The 25,000-nt window shown below is 37.5% G+C and overlaps 1 protein-coding gene and 1 long non-coding RNA gene across 2 annotated transcripts in view; one reads left to right on the top strand and one right to left on the bottom strand.

The window, feature by feature from the left end:
- The window catches only part of LOC124997821, a 284,917-nt gene that overhangs the window by 184,215 nt on the left and 75,702 nt on the right, over nt 1-25,000 (bottom strand). The window lies entirely within an intron of this gene.
- Nucleotides 2,110-8,361, top strand: LOC124998207. Its single transcript, XR_007111040.1, has 3 exons — nt 2,110-2,165; nt 2,250-2,326; nt 8,141-8,361. It is a non-coding gene; the product is annotated as an uncharacterized LOC124998207 (long non-coding RNA).

The raw sequence follows: 25,000 nt of genomic DNA, 5'->3' as shown, positions 1-25,000 counted from the left end.
TGGACTGTAGGACAGGACTGCTGCTTTTAACTATCTGCTGGGCAGGTCAACACTTTTACTCATCTTCATGTTACATAGCTTTGATTTGAGTCAGCAGCTTATTTACCTTGATGCTTTTTATTCTCTTGACAGGTGTTGATGGTCAGACTCTGACAGAATCTGAACCAGTGGTTAAAAGACCTGGAGAATCCCACACACTGATCTGTACAGGATCTGGATTCACTTTCAACAGCCACACTATGGCTTGGGTCAGGCAGGCTCCTGGAAAAGGACTGGAGTGGATCACTTGGATTGATAGCGGTAGTGGTAGCGAAAAATACTACTCTCAGTCAGTTCGAGGCCGGTTCACCATCTCCAGAGACAACAGCAGAAACCAGGTGTTTCTGAAGACTGAAGATTCTGCTGTTTATTATTGTGTTCGAGACTCACAGTGACTGAAGACAATGGAGCAGCTGTACAAAAACTTTTAGAGAAAACAAAACTGTTATAGACAGCTGTGTTTGTTTTACAAACCCAAACATGTATATATAAACAGTAGGTTTCAGTATATTTAACATTAAATTTATAAGTAAATAAATATTCCTATAATTATGCATATATGTATTTATTTTTATACTGTTGCATCGCACACAGGGACAGAATTCTTTCAATGACCAAAGCAGTATTTAATACTAAATAAGAAACAAAGTTTAAAAATAGTTCATAAGTGATCAGAATAACATTTTTAGTGTTTTTAATGTTATGTATTTTATTTAAATATATGTCATGTCAAATGGACCAGTGTGCTTAATGTCTAAATTTAGACTTAAAATATTCATGGTTACAGTGTTGATGACATACACAGATCAGAGAGGAATGACTTATTGACATCAGTTCACCAGTGTTACCAAGTGGTGCTGAAGGTCAGACCATAACAGTCTGGACCAGTGGTTAAAAGACCTGGAGAGTCTCACAGACTGACCTGTACAACATCTGGGCTGGAGTTTAGCAGCAACTGTTGGGGCTGGATCAGGCTCCTGGAAAAGGATTGGAGTGGGTTTCTACTGATTTTGGTGATAGCAACCAATACTACTCTCAGTCAGTCCAAGGCCAGTTCACCATCTCCAGCGACGACAACACAGAACAGGTGTTTCTGCAGATGAACAGTCTGAAGACTGAAGATTCTTCTGTTTATTATTGTGCTCGAGACACATGGACTGAAGTTGGTTGAGCAGCTGTACAAAAACCTCCACAGAAAACAAAACTGTTATAGACAGCTGTGTTTTCTTTTTCTTTTTTTTTTTTTTACTTACACACATATATATATAAACAGTAGGTTTCAGTGTATTTAAAATTAAATTTATCAGTACATAAATATTCCTATAATAATGCATATATGTATTTATTTTTATATTGTTGAATCACACACAGTGATAGAATTCTTTCAATGACCAAAGCAGTTGTTAATACTAAATTAGTCATTGAAGGACAAACCATATAAGATATAAAATAAGGTTGAAAAGAGTTATATTAAAACATGACCCTGGCTGATTAGGAATGTGAGATGATGACAAATATAAAATAATTTGAAGGAATTGGTGTGACTTCATGAGATGAAAGAAACAAAGTTTAAAAATAGTTCATAAGTGATCAGAATAACATTTTGTGTGTTTTTAATGTTATATATTTTATATTAATATATGTCATGTCAAATGGACCAGTGCGCTTAATGTCTAAATTCAGACTTAAAATATTCATGGTTGTAGTGTTGATGATATACACAGATCAGAGAGGAATGACTTGTTGACATCAGTTCACCAGTGTTACCAAATATCTGCAAAAAAATCACTCTGTAACACATGATGAATGGAATCAGATCATGATCCAGTAGAATCTGTCTGATATATGACTGGTTGTAAAGTTACATCTCATGACTAAATGATTCATCAGAGGTGATTTTCATGTTTGTGTTCAATTTGCATAGAATCACAGAGCAGACTTTTCTACTGGCTCCACTTAGAGCAGCACTGATGCTTCACATGTTTGATTCATTCTATGCAAACTCAGTGAGCTTCCATGTTCCTCAGCTATAAAACCATCAGACTGTCAGTGGAGTTCACAGCACTTTAGTTTCACCATAAACATGTTTCCTGTAGCTCTGCTGCTGCTGTTGGCAGCTGGATCCTGTGAGTCTCTTTGGGTTTGTCTCAGTCAACAGTTCTTCTTTTAAAGTTGATCATTTGATGGAAAACATTTTCTTCTTTTAACAGGTGTGAAGTGTGAAACGTTGACACAGCCAGCCTCTGTGACTGTGCAGCCAGGTCAACGTCTGACCATCACCTGTCAGGTCTCTTATTCTCTTGGCAGCTACCACACAGCTTGGATCAGACAACCTGCAGGAAAAGGACTGGAGTGGATTGGGATGAGAAGGACTGGATATTCATACTACAAAGATTCTCTAAAGAATAAGTTCAGTATCAGCTTAGACTCTTCCAGTAACACAGTGACTCTAAATTAACAGAATGTGCAGCCTGAAGACTCTGCTGTGTATTACTGTGCCAGAGACTCAAAATAACACAAACCATCAGTAGACCTGAACAAAACCCTCTCAGTGCCTGAACACTTGGATCATGAAGCCACCAGAGAAGGAGCCCTCACACCACTAATGATTTCAGCTGTGTTTACTGTTACAGTGCAGACAGAAACAGACTTTAGATTTGATCAAATGGTCTCAATATGACATGACTTTAAAAACGTAATCTGAAAAAAGACATTCATCTTCAAGATTTCAGTTTCTCTTCTGTCATTATTGAATAAATGAGGAGGAGCCCTCACACCACTAATGATTTCACACCAGAACATGGAGAGAAACAGTCCCTTCATAAAGTGTATGTATAATGGAAAATAAAGAAATTCAAAACAAAGAGTCGATCAAAATACTTACTGAGAAAACTTATATCTTAAACAAATTATCATAACATAAATTAATGACTAACGTCTCTGTCTATATTGATAAACTCACATGTATTGTCTCTCAGTTTAGTTACAAACTGTACAGAAATAAAATTGAGAAGTTAAACTGTATGTACTGATTATATCATAATTGTTGGTGCATTAAGGTGTAAATATCCAAATGTAGAATAATGATATACAGAGATGAGTTTTTTGTGAAATATGGTTTCTCTTTGAGGAGGAGGAGTCAATGCAAAACCAATATCCCTGATGTGTTAATGTGTCTTTGGCCTTTGACCCCCAGCACTGTATTCTGTTCATTCTGGTTCAAAGGGAGCGATTTTCACTCAAACTGTCCCTGAGATGTATAAGAATGGGAGAAACAACCTGGAAACATGATTATTAATTAAAAGCACTTAAACAAAAAACATGGAAATCAAAGGATCAAATGAAGTCTATCACTTTGTTATTTTAATATATCTAAAGAGAACCATAATTTACAAAGTTGATATAAGTGAAATACTTAAATAAATAGAAAAGTAAAATTAGGACTTAACATATCTCAGTAAAAATAATCATTGAATGTGACTTTAATAGATGGAGTGATGTAGGAGGAGTTGACTGTAACCAAATTCTCACAGGGCTCCAGTTGACATCATATTTAAAGGGGAGTTGAAAACCTACTAATCACACTGTCAACATGGCTGACAGAAAGCTGACACTCTTGGTGGTTGCTCTGTTTGTTTGGAGTGGTGCTGAAGGTTGGACCATAACAGAGTCTGAACCAGTGGTTAAAAGACCTGGAGAGTCTCACAGACTGACCTGTACAACATCTGGACTGTCATTCAGCAGCTACTATATGGGCTGGATCAGACAGGCTCCTGGAAAAGGACTGGAGTGGGTTGCTTCTAATTATGGCACTAGCAGTTACCACTCTCAGTCAGTTCAAGGCCGGTTCACTATCTCCAGAGACAACAGCAAAGAACAGCTGTTTCTGCAGATGAACAGTCTGAAGACTGAAGATTCTGCTGTTTATTATTGTGCTCGAGACTCACAGTGACTGAAGTTGGTTAAGTAGCTGTACAAAAACCTCCACAGAGAACAAACAATGTTACTCAGAGACAGTGTCTTACCACCATTAACATATATCCACAATAGATTTCTATATGTTTTACTGTAAAGATTTTCATGATTATATCTAAAATATAATTTTATTTTTTGATATAGTATCACTCAGAAACAGAACTCAGTTTTAGTTGTTAAAACTGTTAAATATAAGATATATATAAAAAAACATTTCAGAATAAGTTCCATTAATAATAACTTTGCCTCAGTCCTGTAATAGACTGGTGACCTGTCCAGGGTGTACCCCACCTCTTGCTTCATAACCGTTGGGATAGGCTCCAGCTTCCCCATGACCCTAGTGATTATAGGTGATAGTAAAATATGAGATGAGATAACTTTACAAATGTGAAACTTCCACAATCAAATATAAATTTAGAGCGTAGGTGTGGCTTTGTGAGGTGACAAAAAAAAGTTATTTCCTAATTAGTCAAGATATGATTTTCATTCCAATTGAAAAGATTAATAGAATGAAAGTACAGTCTAAGTCATTTCTCTTTTTTCTTCTTGACTGTTTTAGAGATGACAACCTGAAACTGAATATACAGTCTGACTTTGAACAGACAGATTCTTTGGATTGTAACGTGAATCAATGCTCATCACCTCTATACTCATGTTTTACATCACCAAACTGACAGAAACTGATTTCTTCACACAGACAGTTTTCATCCCCATCTAATAATAATAAAAAAAAAAATCATACTGAACATTTGTTTATCTGAGAATGATGTGTGAGGTGACAATGAAAACCAACAACTGCACAACTGTGAACAATGAGGCCTGAAATAAAGTCAGGAAACTGAGAAAACAGGAACTTTCTTCCAACCTGCTCCATTTTAAATTCACATTAGATAATACACTTCACCTTGAATTAATTTAAAATGAAACAATTTCAATAAAATTTTGATATTCCAACTTCTAAACATATACTCAGCATTACTGAGTCTCTTATTCTGTTAGTGGCCATGACACTGCTTGGATCAGACAACCTGCAGGAAAAGGACTGGAGTGGATTGGAAATGCATTGGAAGTGCATGTGACAGATGCAACTACATTACTACATACAGATTCATTAAAGAACAAGTTCAGTATTAACTCAGACACTTCCAGTTTGACAGAATGTGCAGCCTGAAGACTCTGCTGTGTATTACTGTGCCAGAGACTCGGTGGTTAAAGTGAGCAGAGAGACTGAACAAAAAAACATCAAACTATTTATTTTCACTGGAACCTCTAGAGGGCAATAAAAGACCTAAAATATGAAACACCACAAACAGTGAAGACATCTGATGATGAACTTACTGCCCATTATAGTGGTAATAGATAACCACTCACCAACGGCTTGTTCAACATTCAATATGTTTATTATGGAGCTCCAGAGACACAGTGACACAAGAGGGAGGGACGCTGGAAAAACTCAACACATCAAACAGCCTGAAGTCTCTGCTAACTTCTCACCTTTACTCATTATAGTATAAAATATGGATAATATTGAAATTAAATTATAATTTCAGTGTTTTCTAAGTTGCTTTGTCTCTCTTATTTTTCAATATTCAGATTCACAGAGAAGCCCATGTGAATAGCAATCTGTTGTTTTCAAAAAAACGACACGTTGAACTGACGCATTTTGCAGCTTCTCTTCATTTCATTGTTTCCATATTTTAAACTTTGTAGAAAACTGCAGAGCTCTCATCAGTTCAGTTTCAGCATCATATGTTCTGCTGGCAGCTGGATGTGTAGAAATAGAAGACCATGTAACCTGATGTATTGATGTTAATTTCTGTTGGAGGTCAAGTTAAATTAGATTCATTACCTAAATTTAATTCCTTGTTGCTTCCTTAAAGAAGGATTCAAGTCATCACATGTGAAGATGAGAAGTGAAGATGAGAAACTTTGCTTCTGATAACATTTATATTTCTCACTTATGTATTATGTGATGACTGAAAAAACTCTTGAACAGTAAAATTAATTAATTCTCAGCTTGATGTAACTGCAGTCCAAGTGAACTGTAGATCCAAACTTTCCTTCCTGAGAGGAGGAGTCAATGCAAAACAAAGATGTCTTCCACCTCTACTTATCTGACTGCAGAGAGGATGACAGAGAACAGTGGACACACAGTTTAACATGATGGACTGTAGGACAGGACTGCTGCTTTTAACTATCTGCTGGGCAGGTCAACACTTTCACTCATCTTCATGTTACATAGCTTTGATTTGAGTCAGCAGCTTATTTACCTTGATGCTTTTTATTCTCTTGATAGGTGTTGATGGTCAGACTCTGACAGAATCTGAACCAGTGGTTAAAAGACCTGGAGAATCCCACACACTGACCTGTACAGGATCTGGATACACATTCAGTGACTACTGGATGGGCTGGGTCAGACAGGCTCCTGGAAAAGGACTGGAGTGGATTGCACTTATCAGCCAACCTAGTGGTAGCAGCAAATACTACTCTCAGTCAGTTCAAGGCCGGTTCACCATCTCCAGAGACAACAGCAGAGAACAGGTGTTTCTGCAGATGAACAGTCTGAAGACTGAAGATTCTGCTGTTTATTATTGTGCTCGAAGCCACAGTGACTGAAGTTGGTTGAGCAGCTGCACAAAAACCTTAAACAATACTTCTTTTGACAACATGACTACCTCAGAAAGCTGAATGCACCTCTGATAGTAGCACTCCTAAAGTTTAAATTACAAAATTATTCTTTATTATTAAAAAATATATATATTATATATTTATTGTGAATGTGTAATGTCTTGTTTTCTTTGTTCTTTAAGCTGTTTTCATGCTGATAAGTTAACATCAAGAGTGACAACAATGAAACCCTTTTCCACCAATTTTTTGGAGCTGAACAACGTCAGGTCTTTTTAGGCAACAAGAAGTTTTAATAATTTCATTCATACGGTGCGAGACATCTTAACCTTCATGTCACTTATTTTAAAAAAGCAGACATAGTCAGTATTCCATAAGATATCATGGTGTACAGAAAAGGAACTCTAAAGTCCACATTGTCAAGAACACCGTATCGTAGAGTTTTAAAAGTAATTTGTCCTCACATTTAATTCATGATGTTTCAGTTAGATTTTCTTTTTGTTTACGCGACTAAAAACTGAAGAATCTGTTGTTTATTATTGTTATCGTCAAGTGTCACAATGACTGAAGTTCTTTGAGCAGTTGTAGAAAAAACTCCACAGACAACAAACAGCAATGTGACTCATAGACAGCTGGGTTTCTGTGTCAATGTTTGATGCTTAATTTTCATTTATACGAATTGTTTATACAAAAGTTGATCATATTAAAACATGACTTTGGCTGTAGATTATTTATTTTATTGTAAAAACAATATGATGTCTAAACTAGGACTGATAGTTTTATACATGGTTGTGTTGTTGCTGATATGCACAAATCAGAGAGGACTAAGTTGTTGTTATCAGTCCTTGAGTATTACCACATATCAGAAATCTCACATAGCTTCTATATAGAGACAACTACATGATTGTAAGGATGTGTAAATGTTAATGGGATTTAAACTCGGTGATTCAGCTGCTCATGGATATGTCAACAATGTGAATGGATGGATAGAAACCAGCAGAGATAACAGCATCAGCATGAGATATCTGAGACTGTGCATCTTAAAGGAGAATCATTGATCTGAAAATATACTAAACACACTGGAAACACGGTTTACAGAAAGGAACATGATGGTTTCTACTTTAGTTAAACACAGGAACTTCATCATCATTGTTAGTGCAATGAGTTATCCATTAATATTAATCTAATATTACAAATACGAATTATTAAACTGATAAGTACTGTTGTTGGCAAGAAATAAGTATTTTTAACATCATCAGAGGTGATTTACAGGTATCTACTCACTCCCTCAAATTATCTATTGGCTCCACGTAGAGTAGCACTGATGCTTCACATGTTTGATCCATTCTATGCAAACTCAGTGAGTTTCCTTGTTCCTCAGCTATGAAACCATCAGACTGTCAGTGGAGTTCACAGCACGTCAGTTTCAGCATAAACATGTTTCCTGTAGCTCTGCTGCTGCTGTTGGCAGTCAGGTCAACGTCTGACCATCACCTGTCAGGTCTCTTATTCTGTTAGTGGCGACTACACAGCTTGAATCAGACAACCTGCAGGAAAAGGACTGGAGTGGATTGGGAGTGCACGCGTTGGATACACCACACACTACAAAGATTCTCTAAAGAACAAGTTCAGTATCAGCTTAGACTCTTCCAGCAAAACAGTGACTCTAAATGGACAGAATGTGCAGCCTGAAGACTCTGCTGTGTATTACTGTGCCAGAGACTCACAGTGGTTAAAGTGAGCAGAGAGACTGTGCAAAAACATCCAACTATTTATTTTCACTACAGCCTCCAGGGGGCAGTAGAAGACCTACAATATGAAGTTCCAGTGAATACAGCAAGTAGCTGAATCAGGTGAGCAGCAGGTGAATCTGCAGATCAAGTTTATTGTGGAGCTCCATAGACACAGTGACACAACACATCAGAACCAGTCAACAATATTCTCTCTACTTCAAACGTCTAAAATCTGGTTGACTGGCTTAAGAGCAGCCAAAGATATTATAGCTCAGCAATGAAGACCTCCTCATGACATTTCCAGGACTCATATGACTCATATTTGGAACTGTCTTCAGCAAGAGTCAACAAGGCAAAGTCGAAAACAATAGAAGAATTTCATTTCTGATTCATCTGACCTTTTGCTGTGATAAGTGCAAAAGATTATGAATACAGAATGGTTCTTGGTTGGTTGAGAGATGGATGGGTTGGATGGGGGAACTAATAAAAACTGAGTAAGAAAAACATATCCTGTCCACTTTAACAGTCACAAAATAAATGTCATGATAACAACTGATTGGAAGAAAAATAACTTTCTTCTCAGTTTTGCATGTAGAAAAAAAAATTATACATGTTCAAAATACCTCTCCTGTTTGTTAGTGGCTACTATCAGCACAATGAAACCAATATTCACAAAGATTAATACATATTTATTAATTTCATCATTACTTTCGTTAGACATCAACTAGCTAAGCTCCTAATCTTTATACTCAATGTATAAAGATGATGTTAAAATGTCCTAATCTTAATATTTCCAAAGACAACTTTCCTGAAATGTTTAGAGCAAAATCCATGTGTGGATTATTGTATAACATCAACACCATATTCACTCTACAAAGACCTTACTGGCTCTAGTTACACAACACTGATGCATCATGTGTTGGACTGGATGCAAACTCAGTGACGTCGTCTCTACTCAGATATAAAAACTTCACATCAGACTGTGGAGAAAACAGAACATCAGACTCAACAAGTTTCCTGTAGCTCTGCTGCTGCTGTTGGCAGCTGGATCCTGTGAGTCTCTCTGGGTTTGTCTCAGTCAACAGTTCTTCTTTTAAAGTTGATCATTTGATGGAAAACATTTTCTTCTTTTAACAGGTGTGAAGTGTGAAACGTTGACACAGCCAGCCTCTGTGACTGTGCAGCCAGGTCAACGTCTGACCATCACCTGTCAGGTCTCTTATTCTGTTAGTAGCTGGTGGACAGCTTGGATCAGACAACCTGCAGGAAAATGACTGGAGTGGATTGGGATGAGAAGCACTGGATATTGATACTATAAAGATTCTCTGAAGAATAAGTTCAGTATCGACTTAGAAACTTTCAGCAACACAGTGACTCTAAATCAGGCATGTCAAACATACGGCCCGCGGGCCGGACCCGGCCCGTTGGGTCATTTAATGCGGCCCGGCATAAATTTCTGAGTATGTCAAAAAAAGAAGCGAGTCTCTAGCTAATTTCTATTAAAAGTTGTGATTTTTTTAAAATAAATACAAACCAAATGCTCCCTCCGGCCGCTAGAGGGCAGTAAATGTGTAAAAGCGCTCACGTCAAGCATGCGGCACTGACACGAGTTAGTCACAGGAAATAAACATTCGCAACGTGATGTGTTCAAGTAAAAATAAACCGGCAATCTTGCTTCACCATTCACCACTACTAAACAAGTTATCGGTCAACACACCCTTCCCAAAATGGCACTGTCAAAAAAAAAGAAGAGTGGACACGGAGTGCAGAGTTTTCCAGGAGAAATGGACCGAGAAGTATTTATTCACAGAAGTGAATGCAAAACCAGTGTCAAAGAGTTTAATATTCGGCTCCACTCATCATAAAGACAAGTATGTCATATCAAAGACAATTAATATTGTGCAGTATATTCTCAACTTCAGTAGGCCCAGCCTAGTAGTTTGATCTGATGTAGTCTAATCCTATTGCCCATGCACTGCTATAACTTTTTTATTTATTTATTTATTGTATTTTATATTTCTTTTTTCATTTATTTCAAAGCAGTATGACAATTAAGGCGAAAATATTTTTTTTATAGCTCCCACTTGAGTTTGTTTAGTGTGGTGAGTTGGTTCAGGTGTAAAACTGCATTCACTCAACTGTTAAAATAAACCAGTTGTTAACACATTCATGGCCAAACATGAAAAATCATTTTTTTCCCCATTGTTTTTGAATAAATGTGTTGTGCTTAGAAAAGATCCCTTGTCATCCGTGATTATAATATGTAGGGTAGGCTACAAATGTAGGCTGAATGATAAAGCATAGTACTGAAAAACAAAGCTAAATATTTGGAGTTGACATTCTTTTACTGATCCGGCCCACCTGAGAACAGAAAGTCTGGATCCGGCCCCAGAGCCAAACTGAGTTTGACATGCCTGCTCTAAATGGACAGAATGTGCAGTCTGAAGACTCTGCTGTGTATTACTGTGCCAGAGACTCACAATAACACAAACCATCAGTAGACCTGAACAAAAACCTTTCAGTGCCTGAACACTTGGAACATGAAGCCACCAGAGGAGGAGCCCTCACACCACTAATGATTTCACATCAGATTACTGAGAGAAACAGTTCAGAATCTGTCTATCTCCATTAGTGACTCACAGTAACTGTAGAACTGACCTGAACTCAGATTAAAGTAGTAACATGTGATCTTTGATCAGACACAAATGAGTTTGTAAATTTGTGAGTTTTCTGTAACAATTTGAATTCTAATTCCAGTAGCATTATTGTAACACACACTGAATGAATGACAGGGACATTGAAAATCATCAGTTAGAAGGAGACAAAGACCTGGTGAGAGGACAATCAAGTTTAACATTTGTCCAAAGTCAAATTGTGAGTTCATACCCTTTAATAGATGTAGTGATGTAGGAGGAGCTGACTGTAACCAAATTCTCACAGGGCTCCAGTTGACATCATATTTAAATGGGAGTTGAAAACCTACTAATCACACTGTCAACATGGCTGACAGAAAGCTGACACTCTTGGTGGTTGCTCTGTTTGTTTGGAGTGGTGCTGAAGGTCAGACCATAACAGAGTCTGAACCAGTGGTTAAAAGACCTGGAGAGTCTCACAGACTGACCTGTACAACATCTGGACTGGACTTCAGCAACAACTGGATGGTCTGGATCAGACAGGCTCCTGGGAAAGGACTGGAGTGGGTCGCATTAATTAGATATGACAGTGCTGTTTTTCTAGAGATGTTAACAGCTCGATCTGCAAAGAATGCAGCTTCATGAGTGAATTTAAGATCATAACCTTTAGTTTCAAGATAGTCTGAATATTGTATAAGTAGCAGTTGTTTGTTCTCCTGACTCTGATACTTTGTATCAGATGAAATGAAAAGTGATACAACGATAAAAAGATTCACTCATGTTTATTTTCTCAGAAACTGAGCCTGATAAGCAACAAGATTTTATGTAAAAGTGCTTGTTATAGAAAGTCATGTCACAGAGGTGATTTCCAGGTGTGTGTTCATTCTGCAGAGAATCACTGAACGTATTTTTCTATTGGCTCCACTTAGAGCAGCACTGATGCTTCACATGTTTGTTTCATTCTATGCAAACTCAGTGAGTTTCCATGTTCCTCAGCTATAAAACCATCAGACTGTCAGTGGAGTTCACAGCACAACAGTTTCATCATAAACATGTTTCCTGTAGCTCTGCTGCTGCTGTTGGCAGCTGGATCCTGTGAGTCTCTCTGGGTTTGTCTCAGTCAACAGTTCTACTTTTAAAGTTGATCATTTGATAGAAAACATTTTCTTCTTTTAACAGGTGTGAAGTGTGAAACGTTGACACAGCCAGCCTCTGTGACTGTGCAGCCAGGTCAACGTCTGACCATCACCTGTCAGGTCTCTTATTCTGTTAGCAGCTAGAACACAGCTTGGATCAGACAACCTGCAGGAAAATGACTGGAGTGGATTGGAGTGAAAAGCACTGGATCTTCATTCTACAAAGATTCTCTAAAGAACAAGTTCAGTATCGACTTAGACTCTTCCAGCAACACAGTGACTCTAAATGGACAGAATGTGCAGCCTGAAGACTCTGCTGTGTAATACTATTTAATATAATAAAATAAGGAAATACTTATATTTATGACACAGTAGAGAATAAAAAGGAGAACAAAGGACTGGTGTGTGTGCATGTGTCTCTGAGGGGACAATGAAATTTAATATTTGGTCAAAGCTACAACAATCTTTGAGTCTGACTTTAAGAGTGATTGTAACTCAAACTGTTCCTGAGATGTGTAAGAATGAGAGAAACAACCTGCAAATTTCAAAGAATCTTAAAATTCTATTTTTTTAATTTAATTTTAATACATCTATAATGAAGTCAAACATTTTAAAGTGCCAGAGAGCTATCATTTAAAATGTGGATATGAGTGAAACAGTGGAACTTGGCTGCAGGAGCACAGTTTCCAGGTCTTAGAGTGACCAGCTCAATCCCTGGAAATGAACCCCATTGAAAACCTGTGGTGGATTACCAAAAGGCCTTTATCAAAGTGCAAAGTGCAAAAGAATTTAGAAGAATTAAAAGTAGTAATTAAAGAATAATGGGACAAGATTACCCCTCAACGGGCTTTTAGGGTACGTGCCAGTCAGGATCAGAGCTCTCCTGCGTTCTAATGGTCAGACTTCTAAATATCGATTTGATGATGTATTGGTTTATCTATTTAGTTTTCAGTTATGAACAAATTCTCTCTTATTTATTGACTTTGGTAACAACAGTGTTGAGAACTGACATATTGAAACTGTCAAGAATTAAGTTTTGTTAGTTTTTCTTGTAAACAATAAACAGCAACAAAAAATGAGACTGTTTGTGTCTGTCTAATGTAGCCACACCTTTTGAAACACAAAAATGTTTTTCCACAAATACTTCATGATAGTATTTGAGATTGTGTAAAATGTTAAGGGTGCCTGGAAACATTTTTCCACCACTGTATGTGACTTTAATAGATGGAGTGATGTAGGAGGAGCTGACTGTAGCCAAATTCTCACAGGGTTCCAGTTGACATCATATTTAAAGGGGAGTTGAAAACCTACTAATCACACTGTCAACATGGCTGACAGAAAGCTGACACTCTTGGTGGTTGCTCTGTTTGTTTGGAGTGGTGCTGAAGGTTGGACCATAACAGAGTCTGAACCAGTGGTTAAAAGACCTGGAGAGTCTCACAGACTGACCTGTACAACATCTGGACTGTCATTCGGCAGCCACTATATGGGCTGGATCAGACAGGCTCCTGGAAAAGGACTGGAGTGGATTGCTTCTCATTATGATGCGAGCAACATCTACTACTCTCAGTCATTTAGAGGCCGGTTCACCATCTCCAGAGACAACAACAGAGAACAGCTGTTTCTGCAGATGAACAGTCTGAAGACTGAAGATTCTGCTGTTTATTATTGTGCTCGAAGACACAGTGACTGAAGTTGGTTGAGCAGCTGTACAAAAACCTCCAATATTCTTCTCATGATAAGTTACAGCTTGTGTATGAAGGAATCCTTTATTTTTTTTAATAAATCCTCATTTATTATTTGTTAGTACACTGTAACACAATAAACAGCAAAGTGACTCAGAGACAGTTTGGTTTTTTCTATAAAACAAGTTTGATGATTTTTGATGTATTATTTACTGTTAATATATGAGAAAATATTACCCACAATAATCATTATAATACCACCAAGTTCCCAAACAAAGAAAACTGAACATAAGTAAAGTGAATTTGTCTGAATAAGATCATTAGAACTGTGAAATGTTCAAATGAAAATAAAGCAACAAGTGACTGTCGGTGACACATGATTCAGATCAATTCAATTTAAAAAGTCTTCATATCTCGTCTGTCCGGGTGATTAGAATTGTTCTTTTGTTACCGAAATGAGTTTAATTTTTATTCATATGAATAAAGCCTGTTTGTTATCAGCTGTCTGTTGTTGAGACTCACAGTGACAGATTCTTAGTTTATTTGAGGCACTGTAGGAAATCTTGCTGTCCTTCTCTTTATTATAAATATCTAATATGTTATCATGATCATGATCATAATTATAAAAAACAAAAAAAAAAACAAAAAACAAAAGGTGATAAATGACAACAGGAACATGAGATGGCCCAAAATACACCTGCAATATTCTAGAGTCAAACCCTAACCCTGAAGGTCCATCTCAGCAGACCCCTCCTGTAAGAGGCCAGGGCTAACCCTGCTATCACTACCATCCACAACTAACTTACTCAGGTCTGATGAAACTGAGGCAATGTCACCACACTAACTCTTCATTCTAGGTTATATTATATTGACTGATTTTATTTAAGTGACATCTCAGCATCACATTTTGGAGACTGAAGGTTTCCCAGGGGACATTACATGGAGCTCTAACAAGTTGTACTGAATTCAATACAAAACCTTGACTCTACATCCAGTATAACCTGGAGCAACGTCACGTCTTTTCAAAGGTGAGGACAGTAGAGGGCAGTCTAGGACCAGGAATGTGTGTGATACTAGTTCTCCTGTTATTACATACAATAATAGGATAACCATTTGGTGAAGCCTGCACGGTGGAAAAATCACTAAGAAAGGGCCTCAAGATAATTTATAAGGGTTTATTCACTGACAAATATCTATTCGAACATGATCCAATGGTCTAGGTTTAATTTAAATTAATACAATATTAAACTAATATTCACCTGTATATTTTAGAAAGAGATGAAGCCCAGCTGCATTCTTCCTGAGAGGAGGAGTCAATGCAAAACAAAGATGTCTTCCACCTCTACTTATCTGACTGCAGAGAGGATGACAGAGAACAGTGGACACACAGTTTAACATGATGGACTGTAGGACAGGACTGCTGCTTTTAACTATCTGCTGGGCAGGTCAACACTTTCACTCATCTTCATGTTACATAGCTTTGATTTGAGTCAGCAGCTTATTTACCTTGATGCTTTTTATTCTCTTGACAGGTGTTGATGGTCAGACTCTGACAGAATCTGAACCAGTGGTTAAAAGACCTGGAGAATCCCACACACTGACCTGTACAACATCTGGATTTAACTTTGGTGGCTACCACATGGACTGGATCAGACAGGCTCCTGGAAAAGGACTGGAATGGATTGCTTTCATTAGTAATGGCGGTAGCAGCCAATACTACTCTCAGTCAGTTCAAGGCCGGTTCACCATCTCCAGACACAACAGCAGAAAGCAGGTGTTTCTGCAGATGAACAGTCTGAAGACTGAAGACTCTGCTGTGTATTACTGTGCCAGAGACTCACAGTGGTTAAAGTGAGCAGAGAGACTGTACAAAAACATCCAACTATTTATTTTCTCTAGAACCTCCAGGGGGCAGTAGAAGACCACCACAAACAGTGAAGACATCAAGCAGCTGATGATGAGCTTTGTTACTGCCCATTATAGTGGTGATAGATCATCAGTCAGTGAGAGGCTGGTTCATGATGGTTTAACATTCAATCTGTTTATTAATGAACAATAAAAACACAGTGACACAAGAGGAATCAACAGTTTAAGAAAAGTCAAGTATTAAATCATCTCAAAAATATTCTATAAACTTTAAAATATTCTTTTAAACAATAACATAATTTTATTTTAATAATAAATACATTTCCTCTTCATCTGAACAAGCTATGGCTTCTTCAGAGAACACAAATCCATCCTGCGCAAAAGATTCACTAAAGAAGTAATACAAGTGACTCTAAATGGACAGAATGTGCAGCCTGAAGACTCTGCTGTGTATTACTGTGCCAGAGACTCACGATAAAACACAAACCATCAGTAGACCTAAACAAAAACCTCTCAGTGTCTGAACACTTGGAACATTAAGCCACCAGAGGAGGAGACCTCACACCACTAATATCATATAATATCAAACACTAACGTTATTTATAATAAAATGATATGATCCTTTATTTGTGATACAGCGAGTCTGTCTGTCATTGAGAACAAAAAATAAATGTAATATTTGTCCAAAAGTCAAATTGTGAGTTAATTTGCCTGAATGTGGTTAAAAGACCTGGAGAGTCTCATAGACTGACCTGTACAATACTGGACTGGGCTTTAGCAGCTACAGGATGAACTGGATCAAACAGGCTCCTGGAAAAGGACTGGAGTGGATCGCTTGGATTGATAGCGGCAGTGGTAGCAACATCTACTACTCTCAGTCAGTTCAAGGCCGGTTCACCATCTCCAGAGACAACTGCATAAAGCAACTGTTTCTGCAGATGAACAGTCTGAAGACCGAAGATTCTGCTGTTTATTATTGTGCTCGACACTCACAGTGACTGAAGCTGATTGAGCAGCTGTACAAAAACCTCCAATATTCTTCTCATGATAAGTTACAGCTTGTGTATGAAGGAATCCTTTATTTTTTTTAATAAATCCTCGTTTATTATTTGTTAGTACACTGTAATATTTACATATTAATCCTATCATGTATTTATTTAATGAATGAAATGAAAAATAACTGCATCTAATAATAGTCAGTTGTTATAATAAATGCTAAAAGCAGCAGCTGATCACTATGGAAACATCTATGGAAACAAATCAAGAGAGAATAATGTGTGAAAGCATTTTTGATGTAAACTTTTGTTACATTTCTTCATGTATGGTCTTCATATTATATGCAAATTTGAAGATGGTGTCACTTCCACACTGTAATTAATTTCAATAATTGGTCTTAAATTGCTTTCAAAATGTCCTATTTATTGATTCACTTTTTCAGACAGATTTATAAAAGTTTAGAGCATTTTTATAAAATATATTTTAGTCACTCTGCAGATGAACACACCAACACTGATGCTTCATATGTTTGACTGGAGGCAAACTCAGTGAAGTCGTCTCTACTCAGATATAAAAACTTCACATCAGACTGTGGAGGAAACAGAACATCAGACTCAACATGTTTCCTGTAGCTCTGCTGCTGCTGTTGGCAGCTGGATCTTGTGAGTCTCTCTGTGTTTGTCTCAGTCAATAGGTGTTGTTCTACAGTGTCACTGGATAGATTGTAGTTGTGAATCACTGCTGGAAACGTGATACTAAACATTGAGTGTCTTTGTCTAAGATGGTTGAAGAGAAAAAATAATGTTTATTGTGAAGCATTTGTCTGAGAACAGACGCTTCTGTATGAACACAGTTTGTTGTATTAAGTATTATGAGTAGGGCTAAGGACAGATGGTTTAAATTATTTCCTGCTCTCATCTGATCCACAATCAGCTACCATGCAGTGAGGTGGAGCAGAGCTTTGAACTGCTGTATGTTCCTTTTTGAACCTGTAGAGGGAGCTCTATGCAAACCTTTGCTCCTTCATAAACACATCATCTGGAACTCTCATGTAATTTGTGACGGAGCAGTTTGGAGACTTTTATTAAATCTGACAAACACTCTCATCATAAAGAGTTAAAATATGGAAAATTTACTTCCCTGGAGTTTATTCTTTATAGTTAGTGTTCACAGTAAGAAAATAGTTTCTGTTCTAAAACACTGAATAATTTTTCTGTTAATATCACAGAGTGGTGGATGATGATCACAAGTTCTTTGTTTCCAAGAGTTTGGAGTGAGATCAACTGGACCAGTCTCCCTCTGAGGTGAAGAGACCTGGAGAGACAGTGAAGATGTCATGTGTCATATCTGGTTATACCATGACACAGCACAGTATTCACTGGATACGACAGAAACCAGGGAAAGCTCTGGAGTGGATTGGGAGGATGGATACAGGCTATAACTCTGCTATCAATGGCAGGTTTGTCCAAAGTTGTTTCATCATGACTGAAGATGTGTCCAGCAGCACTCAGTACCTCAGCTGCACCAAAACCTCCACAGACAACAAACAGCAGTTTGACTCAAAGACAGCTGGGATCTCAAATCTAATCTTGTCATATTTGAGAAGTTCAAATAAGGCATTTAGAGTTATATATCCAGTACTAAGATGCCACCAGTTCAAGTTTGAATTCTGTTTAACATTGACCTTTGACCCCAGATATTTTCTTCTTGGGTCCACATGATGTTCCCTCAAACAATAAAGAGAAAAGGGAATGCATCACTTAAAGAGTGTCCCTAAGTGAGAATGATCAATAAATCCTATAATTACAACCCTCAAAATTTGTCCAAAGGTAAAATCTGCAAAATAAAGATAATGTAGTGAAAGATAGAGTAAAAGAAAAAAACGAGACAATCATGGAACTGAACACGATCCTTGAATGTGACTTTAATAGATGGAGTGATGTAGGAGGAGCTGACTGTAACCAAATCCTCACAGGGCTCCAGTTGACATCATATTTAAAGGAGAGTTGAAAACCTACTAATCACACTGTCAACATGGCTGACAGAAAGCTGACACTCTTGGTGGTTGCTCTGTTTGTTTGGAGTGGTGCTGAAGGTTGGACCATAACAGAGTCTGAACCAGTGATTAAAAGACCTGGAGAGTCTCACAGACTGACCTGTACAACATCTGGACTGTCATTCAGCAGCTATTGGATGGGCTGGATCAGACAGGCTCCTGGAAAAGGACTGGAGTGGGTTGCTTCTAATTATGATGCGAGCAGCAGTTACCACTCTCAGTCAGTTCAAGGCCGGTTCACCATCTCCAGAGACGACAGCAAAGAACAGCTGTTTCTGCAGATGAACAGTCTGAAGACTGAAGATTCTGCTGTTTATTATTGTGCTCGAGACTCACAGTGACTGAAGTTGGTTGAGCAGCTGCACAAAAACCTTCAGTATTCTTCTCATGATAAGTTACAGCTTGTTTATGAAGGAATGTTTTTTTAATAACTCCTCCTTTACTATCATGTATTTGTTTAATTAATGGAATTAATAATAAATGCATTCATCCAACGTTCTTGATATTAAATATAATAGTCAGTTGTTAAAATAAATGCTAAAAGCAGCAGCTGATCACTGACATTAAACATCTATTGAAACAAATCAACCGACAATAATGTGTGAAAGCATTTTTTGATGTATACTTATGATACATTTTTTTTATGTGTGGTCTTTATATTATATACAACAATTTAGATGGTGTCACTTAAACATGAAAAATTAGTGCATTATTATAAAATATGTTATATTAGTCACTCTTCATATGAAGACACCAACACTGATGCTTCATATGTTTGACTGGATGCAAACTCAGTGACGTCGTCTCTACTCAGATATAAAAACTTCACATCACTGTGGAGGAAACAGAACATCAGACTCAACATGTTTCCTGTAGCTCTGCTGCTGCTGTTGGCAGCTGGATCCTGTGAGTCTCTCTGGGTTTGTCTCAGTCAACAGTTCTTCTTTTAAAGTTGATCATTTAATAGAAAACATTTTCTTCTTTTAACAGGTGTAAAGTGTGAAACGTTGACACAGCCAGCCTCTGTGACTGTGCAGCCAGGTCAACGTCTGACCATCACCTGTCAGGTCTCTTATTCTCTTAGCAGCTACTTCACAGCTTGGATCAGACAACCTGCAGGAAAAGGACTGGAGTGGATTGGGATGAAACATACTTCAGCTTCATACTACAAAGATTCTCTAAAGAACAAGTTCAGTATCGACATAGACTCTTCCAGCAGCACAGCGACTCTAAATGGACAGAATGTGCAGCCTGAAGACTCTGCTGTGTATTACTGCGCCAGAGAATCACAGTGGTTAAAGTGAACAGAGATACTGTACAAAAACATCCAACTATTTAGTTTCTCTAGAACCTCCAGGGGGCAGTAAAAGACTGAAACAGAAATTATGAAGACAGCAAACAGCTGATGATGAGCTTTGTTACTTCCCATTATAGTGGTGATAAATCATCTGTCAGTAAGAGGCTGGTTCATGATGAATTAAAATTCTATCTGTTTTTTTTTTTTTTTAATGAGCTTCAAAGACACAGTGACACAAGAAGAAGCAACAGTTTAAGAAAACTCAACATATTAAATCATCTCAAAAAATTCTCTCTGGTTTAAACAACCACAAAATAAAATTTCATGTCAACATCATGAACCCAGTCATAGAAGCAAAGTTACTTTTATTTCAATGATAAATACATTTATTCTCAACCTTAACCTGCTATAGTTTCTTAAGACAACATAAATCCACCATGTATAAGTGATTCTCTAAAGAACAAGTTCAGTATCAACTTAGACTCTTCCAGCAACACAGTGACTCTAAATGGACAGAATGTGCAGCCTGAAGACTCTGCTGTTTAGTCCTCTCACAGAGCATAAACCACTAGAAGAGGAGCCCTCACACCACTGATATAATATGATCTTGAACACGAAAGTTATTTAAGACAATAAGATGACAAAATCCTTTATTTCTGACCCTGGGAATGTGACTTTAATAGATGGAGTGATGTAGGAGGAGATATGAAAGATAAGATATGAAATGAAGTTATTATATTAAAGCTTAAAAAAGTTTGCTCAGAAAAACTGTATAAATGTATATTATTTATGGACTTGTAAATGCTTGTTATGCTCAAAGTGACTAGTGTTCCTGATAACTAAACTAAGACTGACATTTTGCAGCGTTAATTATATACACAGGTCAGAAAGGACTGACTTATTGACATCAGTATTTGTCTCAAAATTCAAATGTGAATTCATAGCCCTGAATGTGACTTTAATAGATGGAGTGATGTAGGAGGAGCTGACTGTAACCAAATTGTCACAGGGCTCCAGCTGACATCATATTTAAAGGGGAGTTGAAAACCTACTAATCACACTGTCAACATGGCTGACAGAAAGCTGACACTCTTGCTGGTTGCTCTGTTTGTTTGGAGTGGTGCTGAAGGTTGGACCATAACAGAGTCTGAACCAGTGGTTAAAAGACCTGGAGAGTCTCACAGACTGACCTGTACAGCAACTGGACTGTCATTCAGCAGCTACGGTATGGGCTGGATCAGACAGGCTCCTGGAAAAGGACTGGAGTGGGTTGCCACTATCAGTTCTAGTAGTAGCTACATCTACTACTCTCAGTCAGTTCAAGGCCGGTTCACCATCTCCAGAGACAACAGCAAAGAACAGGTGTTTCTGCAGATGAACAGTCTGAAGACTGAAGATTCTGCTGTTTATTATTGTGCTCGAGGCCACAGTGACTGAAGTTGGTTGAGCAGCTGTACAAAAACCTCCAGCACTGAAAATTAACTTGATAGTTTTTTTGTTTTGTTTTGTTTTGTTTTGTTTTTGTAATTAATTTAATACATTTTTTGTAAATGTAAAACTTTTAAGGGTTACATTCACCAATAGAATTTTGTTAACTTTGTTTTTCTTGTGAAACTTTCTGATAAAGTTTTCATATATAAAATACATTTTTTGTTTTTAGAGACAAGATGTATTTTGCATTAGTTTACAAATTAGTAATAACATTAAATTCTAGTTGGTGAAATGTTACAATAATTTCCTATATTTGTAACATATTGACTGTATTTCATAACTTTTTAAACCACAACCACTATCGTTATACACATCAGTTCAGACTCAGAAAACCTGCCCAAATACCCCGAAGGAAATATCCTGTTTCATAAACTTAATAATCAAAACTAAAGCAAAATGTATGATGATCTTACAAAACTTACAAACTTACAACTTACAATACTCCTAAATATTACTCCCCGGATGAACAGTGCGAAGAATGAGGACACAGCAGTTTATTAATGTGCCAGAAGAGACACAGTGAGAGACAGAAATAGGAGAGTTCTACAAAAACTACTTCCTAATTTAACCTCCACTAACACTTTCTTCTTTCCATTGAAATTGTATCTGGTCTTTTCTTGTCTTGTATCATAAAACTTGATTTGGAGATTAAAGTAGCAACAGCTTTGTTTTCAGTTGTCAGTGAGAATTTGAAGTCTAACTCTAGCAGCATTACTGTATCACACATTCAGGAACATTAGAAATCAACAACATTTGTCAGCCTCAGTCAAAAAAGAGCAAAGGACTGTTGTGTCTGTGTGTCGCTGATAGGATGATGAAATTTCATGCTTGGTCAAAGCTACAATTGTGATTTCAAATCACTGAATGTGGCTTTAATAGATGATGTAGTCAAAGTTAAAGTTCCAGCTGATCCAGCCGACGTACTATTACTCTCGGTGGTTAGGGTTAGGGTAAGGGGCTAGGGAATGCATTATGCCAATGAGTGACACTTCTTGTTTGTTTTGTGTGTCCAGTCTGTGCAGCAGGTAGATGACAGTGTATTCCACTCCTACGTCTGGTCAATAGGCAAACTGCATTGAGTCCATGTTGTTGTGCACTAGATGACAGAGGAGACCCAGGATGAACCACTCCATGGTATTCATCAGGTGAGAGGTTAGGACTACTGGCTGGAATTGATTTAGCTCGCTGGGATGTGCAGACTTGGGAATGGGGGCCGCACAAGATGTCTTCCCCAGAAGCAAGACTCTCTCCAGACTGAGTCTCAAGTTGAAGATGTGCAGAAAACCCTGAAGAGTTGTGTTGCACAGTCCTTGAGAAGTCTGGAGCTGATGCCATTGGGGCCAGACACAAATTTAAATTGCTGAAAGATTATAGCTACCACTTCAAGATAGACTGTGTTCATTTTAGAAAATGATTTCTTACTATTTGCAGTAGGATTCAAATGTTAAATGCATCAGTCACAATTAACCTAGATGATTATACACTCTCCAGACAAAAAACAAAGTGTCACATACTTTATATTTGATTGGACCGCCTTTAGCTTTGATTACGTATTCACTGTGGCATTGTTTAAATAAGTAGCTTCTGCAATGTCACCTTATTTATTTTCATCAAGAGTTGCATAAATTCTTCACCAATTCTTGTATTGATGATGGCAGACTCTGACCACTGCACATCCCAAAGATTCTCAAAGGGGTTAAGGTCTGGACTCTGTGGCCTTCCCGTTGTACGTGTGTAAAGGGCTTCACAGGATACAGCTGGTAAAAAAAAGTATTGAACTCATCACAGTAGTATTTCTAAAGGTGCTGTTGACATGAATAGTGTGCTAGTGAATAGTGATAGTAACAACTCAAATAAGCCATACATAGAAAGAAACCAAGACAAAAAACATCAGAAATTAAGTTATGTGTAATAATGTGAAATGACTCAGGAAAAAAGTACTGAACACACAGTTCCTTCCATAGATTTTCTCTGAAGCCAGTTGAGAGTTCCCTTGGCTCTGTGTTTGGGATCATTGTCTTGCAGAAATGTCCACCCTTGTGGCAGTGGTCGGAGATTTTTCTCAAGAATGTCTCTGTACATTTTTCCATCCATACTCCCTTCAATTTGCCAGTACCATATGCAGAAAAACAGTGCATTTTGTCCTCATCTGATGTTTTCCCAGTAACGTACAGGCTTGTCCAAACCTTGTGCAGCAAACTTTAAATGAGCTTCAACGTGATTTTTCATGAGTGTGCATACTGGCCATGGCCGTAGAGTGAGTTCAGCACTGGACAGCTCCACTGATGGAATGTATGGACGAATACCAACTCAGATGGTAATGGTAAATGGTCTTGCTCTTACATAGCGGTTTTCTACCTACTTTGCTCACACAAGCACACACACATTCACACAAATGGGGGTTCAGTGTCTTGTTCAAGGACACTTCGGCATATGGCACACTCGGGGGATCGAAGAGGATGAGTTCAGCCGCCTATGTTCACATCCTACTCCTTCATAGTCCTCTTCATATTCTCTCTCCTCTATAGCATGATATTCAGCCTGATCAAGGTAAACATGGAGAACATTTCAGAGTTTCAGCTTTTTAAAGGCTCTTGTCTTCATAGACAAGAATAGAAACTCTCAACAGTGGCCAGAGATACAGAGTGAATGTTGGGAATGATTGTGATGACTTGTGTTTCATCATTAATCATGAATAAGTCCACATGCATTAACTAACCAAGTTTATATCTGAATATAATACAGACAAATGTTAAAGAGTTTGATGTTATCTTGGTTTTCAGGTCAAGAAACACCGATGGATGGATTGGAAGCATCAGTCTTTTTCATTTAACATGTACATAATCATTTATCTATGTATAATTGAAATTTAAAGAAAATAGAAACATTTCTTAATGATTTAACTGAATATACTTTCATGTGTGTTGTATTTGTTAGTGTAGTATTTGAGTTTCAATGACATTTGAATGATACATTTTACTGTGATGGGCTTTGAATTTCTTATTCTTACCATAAATAGCAGGTCTGTAAACTGTAATAGAAAAATGCATTTGAAATAATGATAATAAAAAAACTTTAATCTCACTGAATGTGTTGTATTTCTTTTACCATAGCAGAGACTAGTTTTAGTTCAGCAATACATGTTTTTCTTTCAACATTTGCTCATTTGGTTTTTTGAAAGAATCGTATGTGATGAGTGTGAGAAACATAAAAAGCCTCTGTTGTTTCAGTCTCAACACAGGACTCAAAGAACACAAATAACAGCATGTGAAGGCAACGTACCGTGAACTTCTGTTATCAGTTAAAGTCTGCAGGGTTTCAGTTTTCTGCTCTTTCTAAATTTGTCATCCTTAGAGAGACACGTCCCTGCTCTGTCTGCACCTCTGGGACCACACCTGGAGGGCTGAAACTTTGTGGAAACCACCAAAGCTGCAGATAGATTTCCTAGATGCAACAGACACAGTAAGC

Source organism: Mugil cephalus, chromosome 20 (genome assembly GCF_022458985.1).
Source record: "Mugil cephalus isolate CIBA_MC_2020 chromosome 20, CIBA_Mcephalus_1.1, whole genome shotgun sequence".
NCBI lineage: Eukaryota > Metazoa > Chordata > Actinopteri > Mugiliformes > Mugilidae > Mugil > Mugil cephalus.
The sequence above is the reverse complement of the archived record's forward strand: the minus strand, read 5'-3'. Positions and strand labels throughout refer to the sequence as shown.